At 50.4% G+C, this 9417-nt stretch overlaps 1 long non-coding RNA gene across 1 annotated transcript; it reads right to left on the bottom strand.

The window, feature by feature from the left end:
• Positions 1–844: 844 nt before the first annotated feature.
• On the bottom strand, positions 845–3821 carry LOC311154116. Its single transcript, XR_014616175.1, has 3 exons — positions 3231–3821; positions 1291–3093; positions 845–1089 (listed from the first exon to the last, which is right to left on the bottom strand). It is a non-coding gene; the product is annotated as an uncharacterized lncRNA (long non-coding RNA).
• Positions 3822–9417: the final 5596 nt, after the last annotated feature.

The following is a 9417-nucleotide window of genomic DNA, read 5'->3' as shown; positions in this document are numbered from 1 at the left end:
CAATAAAAACAAACACCCAAAAAAACAACCAAACAAACAAACCAAAAAAAAAAAAAAAAAAAAAACAACCCAAAAACAACAACAAAAAAAAAAAAAAACCCAAAAACCAAACCAACTCAGTCAATTCAAAACTGCACTACTGAATCTAAACATTACTACAAAAAGCCCCCAAAGCTCTACCTTTATGCTAACTCACAAGTAATAACCAATCATCTATAAAAGTTCTCAGAAATTTAAAAAAAATCATTAAAAGCATAAAAATTAAAAATCTAAACTATTAAAATACTAAAAAATATCACTACCCAAATTAAAAAAATATTGCCTATAAAAACCCAACATAGAAACGCCCCTGTCCCCAAAAATAAAACCAAAAAAACCCCATCCAACCAGAAATAAATCGGAACTTGGGAACACTAAAACCATCACGTTCAAGAAGCACACCATGGCCCTTAGCATACACCAAGCAGAAACAACATAAAACAATACAGTCATTTCTTAAAAACCACCCTAAACCGCTACAGTAAAAAAAAACCCTTTCAAAAATTAAAAACTGCATCTAACAAAAGCCATCTAATCAATTACCACCCAAAACTCCAGCACCCGAGCTAGCCCTACCAAACCTCTACGTTTACACATGCAATCAACAACACCAAAATCCCAGTAATACGTACCAGAAGTCTATTACAGAAACCTCCTGAAATTAATCCTACCTCAAATACAAACCAAGCCATCCATAAAGTCAGCTTGACTCAAAAAACAAATTGCACAGAGTTCATAATACCAAAATAGAAAATAACACAGCATACACCACCAATGAATATATTATTGAAGGAAAAAAAAAAAACACACTTTTTTTTCTTTTTTATTTTTTCTTCTATTAGCTAGAACAAAAGATGTTGCCAGGGCTGTAACAACAACTTCTCCTCCTTCCTCTTCTTCTGAAACGTCCCATCTCCTTCCAAAATTCCTTACAACTTCCGAGTTTGAATCCAAGCAAAAAGCAAAACTCGTGCACTTGTCCTCTGGATGCTCCTGTCAGATTCTCCGTGTCACTCCGTGTCTTCTTACACTTCCAGTCTTCATGCTGTCCTGCCAGGATGAGTTTCACAGACCAACTGGCACGTGTTATACAGAGCATTTCCCTCCCTCCCTCCCTCCCTCCCTCCCTCCCTCCCTCCCTCCCTCCCAACCCAGAGCTGGTTCCCTTAGTGCGCTTCAAGAAATTGCAAGCCTGCAACGGTGCACACTCATCTCAAGGCTCACAGCAAGCACGCAGGAACTCAGGCTCACTCGATTCCACGGGGCTGTGCCTTAGGCAGCTGAGAAAACTTCTGATGACCCTCTGTTCCGATGCACTGGAATGCAAACTCAGCTCCATCTCAGAGCCTCAGTGGGAGGCAGCAGCACATCTGGCTGACCCACAAAAAATCCCTTCCTGGGTGGGGGCATTGTGCTGGAAAGGGGAAACACGTTCTACTGAACAGCAGCTCAGAAACAACGCTTTCTTAATGTTACCTGCTCCACTTGACAGCTCAGTAACACAAGTCTAATCTAATTTTATCCCTGCTGCTAGAATTCTGTAGGAAAAGGTCTGATGAGCAGCGACAAAGGCTTCACTCCCTGCCACACAGCCTGCGACACCCCGGAGAGAGCAGGGCAGCAAAATCACCAAACTCCTCTTGCCATGGGGAAGGGGAGAGGATTACTGTGGGAGGCACAAAAAGAAGGGAAATGGTCCTAGAAATGCACAGGCATTTGCTTTCAGAAGCCCAGAGTTAAGGGTCTTCTCTAGGAAGCCAGACGTGACATGATATTCCTGAGATTTTCTGCTTCATTGAAGGAAATGTATGGACATACGGCTTTTTTTTTTCTTTCTTTCTTTTGACAATCCAAGAATGATTTCCCGTCTCGAGTCACTTAGGAAGAAATGGCCCCTGTGACTCAGGACAGAAGGGCTGCCTGCTCTTTTGATCATGACAGCTTTTGGGTTCACCCTGGAAGCAGGAGCAGCCAGGGCTGAGGCTCAGCAGAGACTGACCCGGGCCAGCCCCCTCCTCACCTCCCCGTGTCACAGTGACTCCCAGGCAGAAGGATGCAAAGCAGCTTTCTGTCTTTTCTCTTGAGTGCCAACAGGTAAAACACGTAGGCTTTGAAATGACCAAGTACCCTCTCTTTGAGCTATCCCAAGGACGGTTTTAAAGAAAAGACACAGGATTGCTGGTAAATCCCTATGGGATAAGGAAGAAAGCAGCAAGGATCCGAGGCCGGGAGCGTTGCCAGGCAGTGCCACGTCCCTGCCACCTTGTCACGAGGCACACACCTGCAAAGTCCCAAAGCCTGCAAGCCCTGGAGCTGTCACACGGACGGACCCGGTTCTCTTCCCGGATGCCCGGAGGGAAACCTGAGGGCAGGTGTCCACCCTGAGGCTGCACACAGAGCCCCGGGCAGGGATGGAGCCACTGACTGCTCTCTGAGGACGAGACCCTCCCTGCAGGTGACACTGGCTTGTCCCCTCCCTGGGGGACAGGGACCTCCAAGGCCTATGACCAGCCTCACTCTGTCAGCATCCAGAGGCTGCGGTAGAGCCAGGGGAGTCAAGGCTTTCCAGAACCATAGGATCCTTCAGGTTGGAAAAGCCCTCTGAGGTCATCCAGCCCAGCTGCTGCCCCGGCACTGCCGAGCCCCTCCCAAATCAGGTCCCTAAACACCACATCTTGACATCCTTTAAATGTCTCCGGGGATGGGGGCTTCCCCGCCCAGCCTGCTCCCGTGCCTGACCACCCTGTCAGTGAAGGAATTGTTCCTCGAATCCAACCTGAGCCTTCCCTGCTGCAGCTTGAGGCCATTTCCTCTGGTCCTGTCGCTTCTTACCGGGGAGATCTCGGAACTTAAACCTTCCCCGCTCGTGACCTCGGAGGTGTCTGGCTTGGCTGGATGAGAGGAGAAACGCCGCCACCACGGGAAGGGGAGCTCAGGAGGTCCCGCACCAAGGCAGGGGGAGCAGCAGTCCTCACCGCAGCTCACACGTCACTTCTCAGTGACCGGCTCTGCTTTTCCTCCCGCGCAGATCTCTGCAGAGCGCTCCAAAACAGCCTGTTGGGAGGAAGGGGGAGAAATAGGTTAGCCAAGTTTTTGACCCAGGCTTATCTGATGTCTTTGCCTGCCTTGCCTCTTCCTGACTTCCTTCTGCTAAGAAAACAGCTCCCTTCGGACTTCTAGGGGGAACTTACGTGTAACGCTTGAAAAGGAGCTGCAGAAAAGTGCCTCATTTCTAAAGACTCAGGCAAGAAGACAGATCAGTGCAGCTTCTCCGTCCCACTGCCTGCAGAGCTGGCAGGCGCCCGGCCAGCTCCGCTCCCCTCCTTCAAGTCCTTCCCAAACCTGCTGGAAGAACTGAAGGCTACTGTGGCGTTCCATTGCTCTGCTTTACCCGAAAAAGATCTCTCCGTGCTGCTATCCCTCCGTGGCAAGGGCCTTTCCGTCTCACACACTCGGTGACACAAGGCTACACGGAGCTGCAGCGGCCTCTGCTCCGGGTGGGAATGGCTTTCTTCCTCCTCTGGCACCTGGCTGGCACAGGCTGCTCAGAGATGCTGTGCCTGCCCCACGCCTCTCAGTGTCCATTGGTGCTCTGGGATGAGGCTCTGAGCAAGCTGGCCTAGGCAAAGACGTCCCTGCCCACGGCAGCAGCCTTGGAACGAGGTGATCTTTTGAGACCCTTCCAACCTGAATGATTCCATCATTCTACGAACTCAAAAAACCTGGGGAATAAACCTGTAAAGGTCACTAAACACATAAAAGCACATCCCCACTGATCCAGTACTCACCAGCCCATCCGGCCAAGGCCAGAGCCCTCTGCCCACCGAGGACGCGGCAACCGGCACGGACCTGCCAAGCCACACACAAGTTCACCGGCACAGGGAGGCGGCGGGACGGGACGGGACGGGCGACTCGCCTCACCTTCCCAAGCTGGCGGCACAAAGGGCGGGCAGCGCCGGGACCCCGCTCCGCCTCCTGCGCCGCCCCGGCGGGATTTTCGGGCACGCGGTCGCTTCCACCGCCCGGAGCGGGGCGCGCGCGGGGCTCGGGGGCCGCAGCCCTGTTCCGACGCCGCTCGCCCGCCCGCCCCCGCCCGCAGCCCCCGGCCCCCGGCCCGCGGAGCGCTGCGACCGCGCCTCCGCCGCCCGCCGAAACCGGCCCCGCCCCGCCATTCTTCTCAGCCGCGGCGTCCCTTTGCGCTCCGGAATGCCCGTCACCCCTCCCCTCACAGACACCGACCCGCCCGCCGCTCGCTCCCGCCGCCCCTCCGCCTTCCCCGGCACCCAGCGGCGAGGGGCAGGGCGCTGGCTCGGGGCGGGGGGCTGCCTGCGGTACCGCTGCCTGTCCCCAAGGCAGCAGGCTTACCGGAGACTGCGATTTTCCCCGCCATATCGAGAAGGTCAAGCGCGTCCGCGACACGCAGTCCCCAACCCGACGGCTGCGAAAGGACCCCGGCAGAGATAGGCGTTTACCCTGCTGCCTGTCAGAGACCCGCCCAAATACGCCCGCCCGCCGCGCCGCTGACCGCACAGCCCGCGTCCGGGGCACTCGAAACGCCGCAGAAAATCCCACCGGCGCCGCCGTGGCGTCGGGTTTCCGTACAGGCAACTCGGTTAGACGGACCGGGGGCCTTCGAGTTGCCCGCGCTTTTCCGCCGCCATATCGAGAAGGTCAAGCGAGTCCGCGACACCCGCGGCATGCCACTCCCAACATGGCGGCCTGGCGGCTGCCTGCGGCTGCGCCGCTGCAGTACCGCGCTCTGCCCACAGGGCGGCAGCACTGCCGCCCACCCCAGCCGGGGGCCGCCGCGCGCCTCGGGGCTGCGGGCAGGGAAGGCGGCGAAAAAGAACAGGGCGGAGCCCCGCCAAAAACTCCTCCGGAATAAACGCCAAAAAACAACCCCCAAAAAAACCCCCACCCCTGTCTCTAACCCAACAGGCTTAAAAAAAAAAAAACAACCAAAAAAAAACCATACAACTGAACCACCAACAATTTCTTTAAAAAAATATTTAAATATTTTACATTTTTTTTCAAAATATTGTTTCATATTTGTATTCACAATTATATTTATCATGCATATTGATGTATTATGTTGATTTATAAATTTATTTTTCTAATTTGTATTTAGATATTAATTTAAACTCTATATTTTATCTATTCCTATTCCTTAGGTGTATTTCTATGTTTTTATACATATTTTTATCTATTGATTATATATTTCTGGTTAAGATTTTTTGCTTCTGTAAACATTATATTATTTCAAATGAAGCCCCTGCCTCTACCCCCCAAAAAAAAAAAACAAAAGGAACCCCTTTCTTTTCAACAGTATTGAAAGTTTTTTTTAAAATTATATTTTTCATCTTAATACTCACATTTACATTTCTAATTTTTAATAATATGTAGTGTTATTTGTGTTCTATATTACCCGTCTTCCTATTATTTATATAGTTATATATTTCTATTTCGATCTATGTTTTAAAATCTTGTTTATATATTTGTATAGATTTAGAAATAGAAAACAATAATATCTATATTCACAGTCTTTAAAATAAAATCCTGCCTCTAGCCGAATAAGTACCAAAAAAACCCCACAACTCCTTCTTGTAAACAATATTGAAATAGATATGTTTCTATATTTATATTATATTTTAGTTTAAAATGTATATTTATGGATAACATTTATTTATAGATTTATATTTTCTATTTATTTATAAATTTATATTCCGTATTACATCCACTCGTATTACTTATATATATTTTTAATATGTTTCTACATATGCTTGTATATCCATTGCATATCTCTGTTTAAGATTTTTACTTCTGTAGCACTTCTATTATTTAAAAAAACAACCCTGCCTCTACCCAAATAAAAGCCGAGAACAACCCGTTTATTTTTAAGTGTATTTAAGTTTGCTTTTTAGATTATGGTTTTCAGATTTATACCGACATTTACTTTTTAATGTATATTAATGTACGGTGCTATTTGTGTTCTATACTACATCTCTTCCCATTATTTATATTTATGTATATATTGTGTTTCTATATCTATATTAATATATTGATTACATAAATTTCTATATTTCAAAATATAGAACAATACTACCTATAATCATATTATTTAAAGTAAAAACCCTGCCCCTAACCAAATGGAAACAAAAAAAGCCCTTTCTTTTAAATTATATTGATATATTTTTATATTTATATTTTTCATATTTATAGTGACATTTAAATTTACAATTTTTATTGCCCTATAATGTTATTTATAGTCTATATTACATCTCTTCGATTACTTTCTTATATTTATATTTAAAATTAAATTTCTAATTTAGTTCTATTTATATATATTTTTACATATTTCATATATTTCTATATTTAGATATACATTCCTAGATTACTTCTCTTAATAAAAATAGACTACCTTCCTCTAACCAAATAAAAACCAAAGACCCCCTTTATTTACACCATATTAAAGATTTTAAAATAATTTGATTATTCATAACTATATTCACAACTACTACTTCTGTAATTTTTTTTCTATTTATAGATATTATATCTATTATAGAGAAGACCTTTTATTATAACAAAAAAAAAATATTTTTATATTGGGTAGTTTTATTACTTATTATTATTTATATTAAATGTTTCTAGGTATCGGTATGCATAATATATATTTGAATAGTTGGATTGCTATTTTTATCTTCTTTATATTTATATTATTTTAAGATAACCCCAGCCAATAACCTAATAAAATCCAAACATTCCACAATTTATTTTAAACTACAATTTCATGTTTCTATATTGACAATCTATGTTTATATGTCTCTGTATAGAAATATATCATCTTACCGGCCTTTTTGCAGTCTGTTCCACCGGCTGGAGAGGGGCAGGGCGCTGACGCGGGCTCTGCAATACCACTCTCTGTCCACAAGGCGGCAGAATAACCGGGGACGAGGCCTTCGATTTGCCCGCCCTTTTCGCCGCCATATCGAGAAGGTCAAGCGAGTCCGCGACATCGGCGACCTGCCACTCCCAACATGGCGGCCGCGACAGGACCCGCAGCAGAGATAGGCGTTTTCGCAGATGCCTGTCGGAAACCCGCCCAAAGACGCCCGCCCGCCGCGCCGCTGACCGCACAGCCCGCGTCCGGGGCACTCGAAACGCCGCAGAAAATCCCACCGGCGCCGCCGTGGCGTCGGGTTTCCGTACAGGCAGTTCGGTTAGACGGACCGGGGGCCTTCGATTTGCCCGCCCTTTTCGCCGCCATATCGAGAAGGTCAAGCGAGTCCGCGACATCGGCGACCTGCCACTCCCAACATGGCGGCCGCGACAGGACCCGCAGCAGAGATAGGCGTTTTCGCAGATGCCTGTCGGAAACCCGCCCAAAGACGCCCGCCCGCCGCGCCGCTGACCGCACAGCCCGCGTCCGGGGCACTCGAAACGCCGCAGAAAATCCCACCGGCGCCGCCGTGGCGTCGGGTTTCCGTACAGGCAACTCGGTTAGACGGACCGGGGGCCTTCGATTTGCCCGCGCTTTTCCGCCGCCATATCGAGAAGGTCAAGCGAGTCCGCGACATCGGCGACCTGCCACTCCCAACATGGCGGCCGCGACAGGACCCGCAGCAGAGATAGGCGTTTTCGCAGATGCCTGTCGGAAACCCGCCGAAACACGCCCGCCCGCCGCGCCGCTGACCGCACAGCCCGCGTCCGGGGCACTCGAAACGCCGCAGAAAATCCCACCGGCGCCGCCGTGGCGTCGGGTTTCCGTACAGGCAGTTCGGTAAGACGGACCGGGGGCCTTCGATTTGCCCGCCCTTTTCGCCGCCATATCGAGAAGGTCAAGCGAGTCCGCGACATCGGCGACCTGCCACTCCCAACATGGCGGCCGCGACAGGACCCGCAGCAGAGATAGGCGTTTTCGCAGATGCCTGTCGGAAACCCGCCGAAACACGCCCGCCCGCCGCGCCGCTGACCGCACAGCCCGCGTCCGCGGCACTCGAAACGCCGCAGAAAATCCCACCGGCGCCGCCGTGGCGTCGGGTTTCCGTACAGGCAGTTCGGTTAGACGGACCGGGGGCCTTCGATTTGCCCGCCCTTTTCGCCGCCATATCGAGAAGGTCAAGCGAGTCCGCGACATCGGCGACCTGCCACTCCCAACATGGCGGCCGCGACAGGACCCGCAGCAGAGATAGGCGTTTTCGCAGATGCCTGTCGGAAACCCGCCGAAACACGCCCGCCCGCCGCGCCGCTGACCGCACAGCCCGCGTCCGGGGCACTCGAAACGCCGCAGAAAATCCCACCGGCGCCGCCGTGGCGTCGGGTTTCCGTACAGGCAGTTCGGTTAGACGGACCGGGGGCCTTCGATTTGCCCGCCCTTTTCGCCGCCATATCGAGAAGGTCAAGCGAGTCCGCGACATCGGCGACCTGCCACTCCCAACATGGCGGCCGCGACAGGACCCGCAGCAGAGATAGGCGTTTTCGCAGATGCCTGTCGGAAACCCGCCCAAAGACGCCCGCCCGCCGCGCCGCTGACCGCACAGCCCGCGTCCGGGGCACTCGAAACGCCGCAGAAAATCCCACCGGCGCCGCCGTGGCGTCGGGTTTCCGTACAGGCAGTTCGGTTAGACGGACCGGGGGCCTTCGATTTGCCCGCCCTTTTCGCCGCCATATCGAGAAGGTCAAGCGAGTCCGCGACATCGGCGACCTGCCACTCCCAACATGGCGGCCGCGACAGGACCCGCAGCAGAGATAGGCGTTTTCGCAGATGCCTGTCGGAAACCCGCCGAAACACGCCCGCCCGCCGCGCCGCTGACCGCACAGCCCGCGTCCGCGGCACTCGAAACGCCGCAGAAAATCCCACCGGCGCCGCCGTGGCGTCGGGTTTCCGTACAGGCAGTTCGGTTAGACGGACCGGGGGCCTTCGATTTGCCCGCCCTTTTCGCCGCCATATCGAGAAGGTCAAGCGAGTCCGCGACACCCGCGGCATGCCACTCCCAACATGGCGGCCTGGCGGCTGCCTGCCGCTGCGCCGCTGCAGTACCGCGCTCTGCCCACAAGGTGGCAGCACTGCCGCACACCCCAGCCGGGGGCAGCGGGCAGGGAAGGCGGCGAAAAAGAACGGGGGCGAGCCCCGCCAAAAACTCCTCCGAAAAAAATGCCAAAAAACAACCCCGAAAAAACAAGTCCTCTGCCTCTAACCCAACAGGATTAAAAAACAAAAACAACAACAACAACAAAAAAACAAAACCCAAAAAAACCCCCAAAACCACCTGACAATATCTTTAAAAAAATATTGAAATAGTTTTAATTTTTTTTTTCAAAATATTCTTTCATATTCATATTCAGATGTAAAATGAATATTGATCTCTATTCATGTATACA

Source organism: Fringilla coelebs (assembly GCF_963513975.1).
Source record: "Fringilla coelebs genome assembly, chromosome: 5".
Taxonomy (NCBI): domain Eukaryota; kingdom Metazoa; phylum Chordata; class Aves; order Passeriformes; family Fringillidae; genus Fringilla; species Fringilla coelebs.
This window is presented reverse-complemented; position numbering and strand designations above follow the sequence as displayed.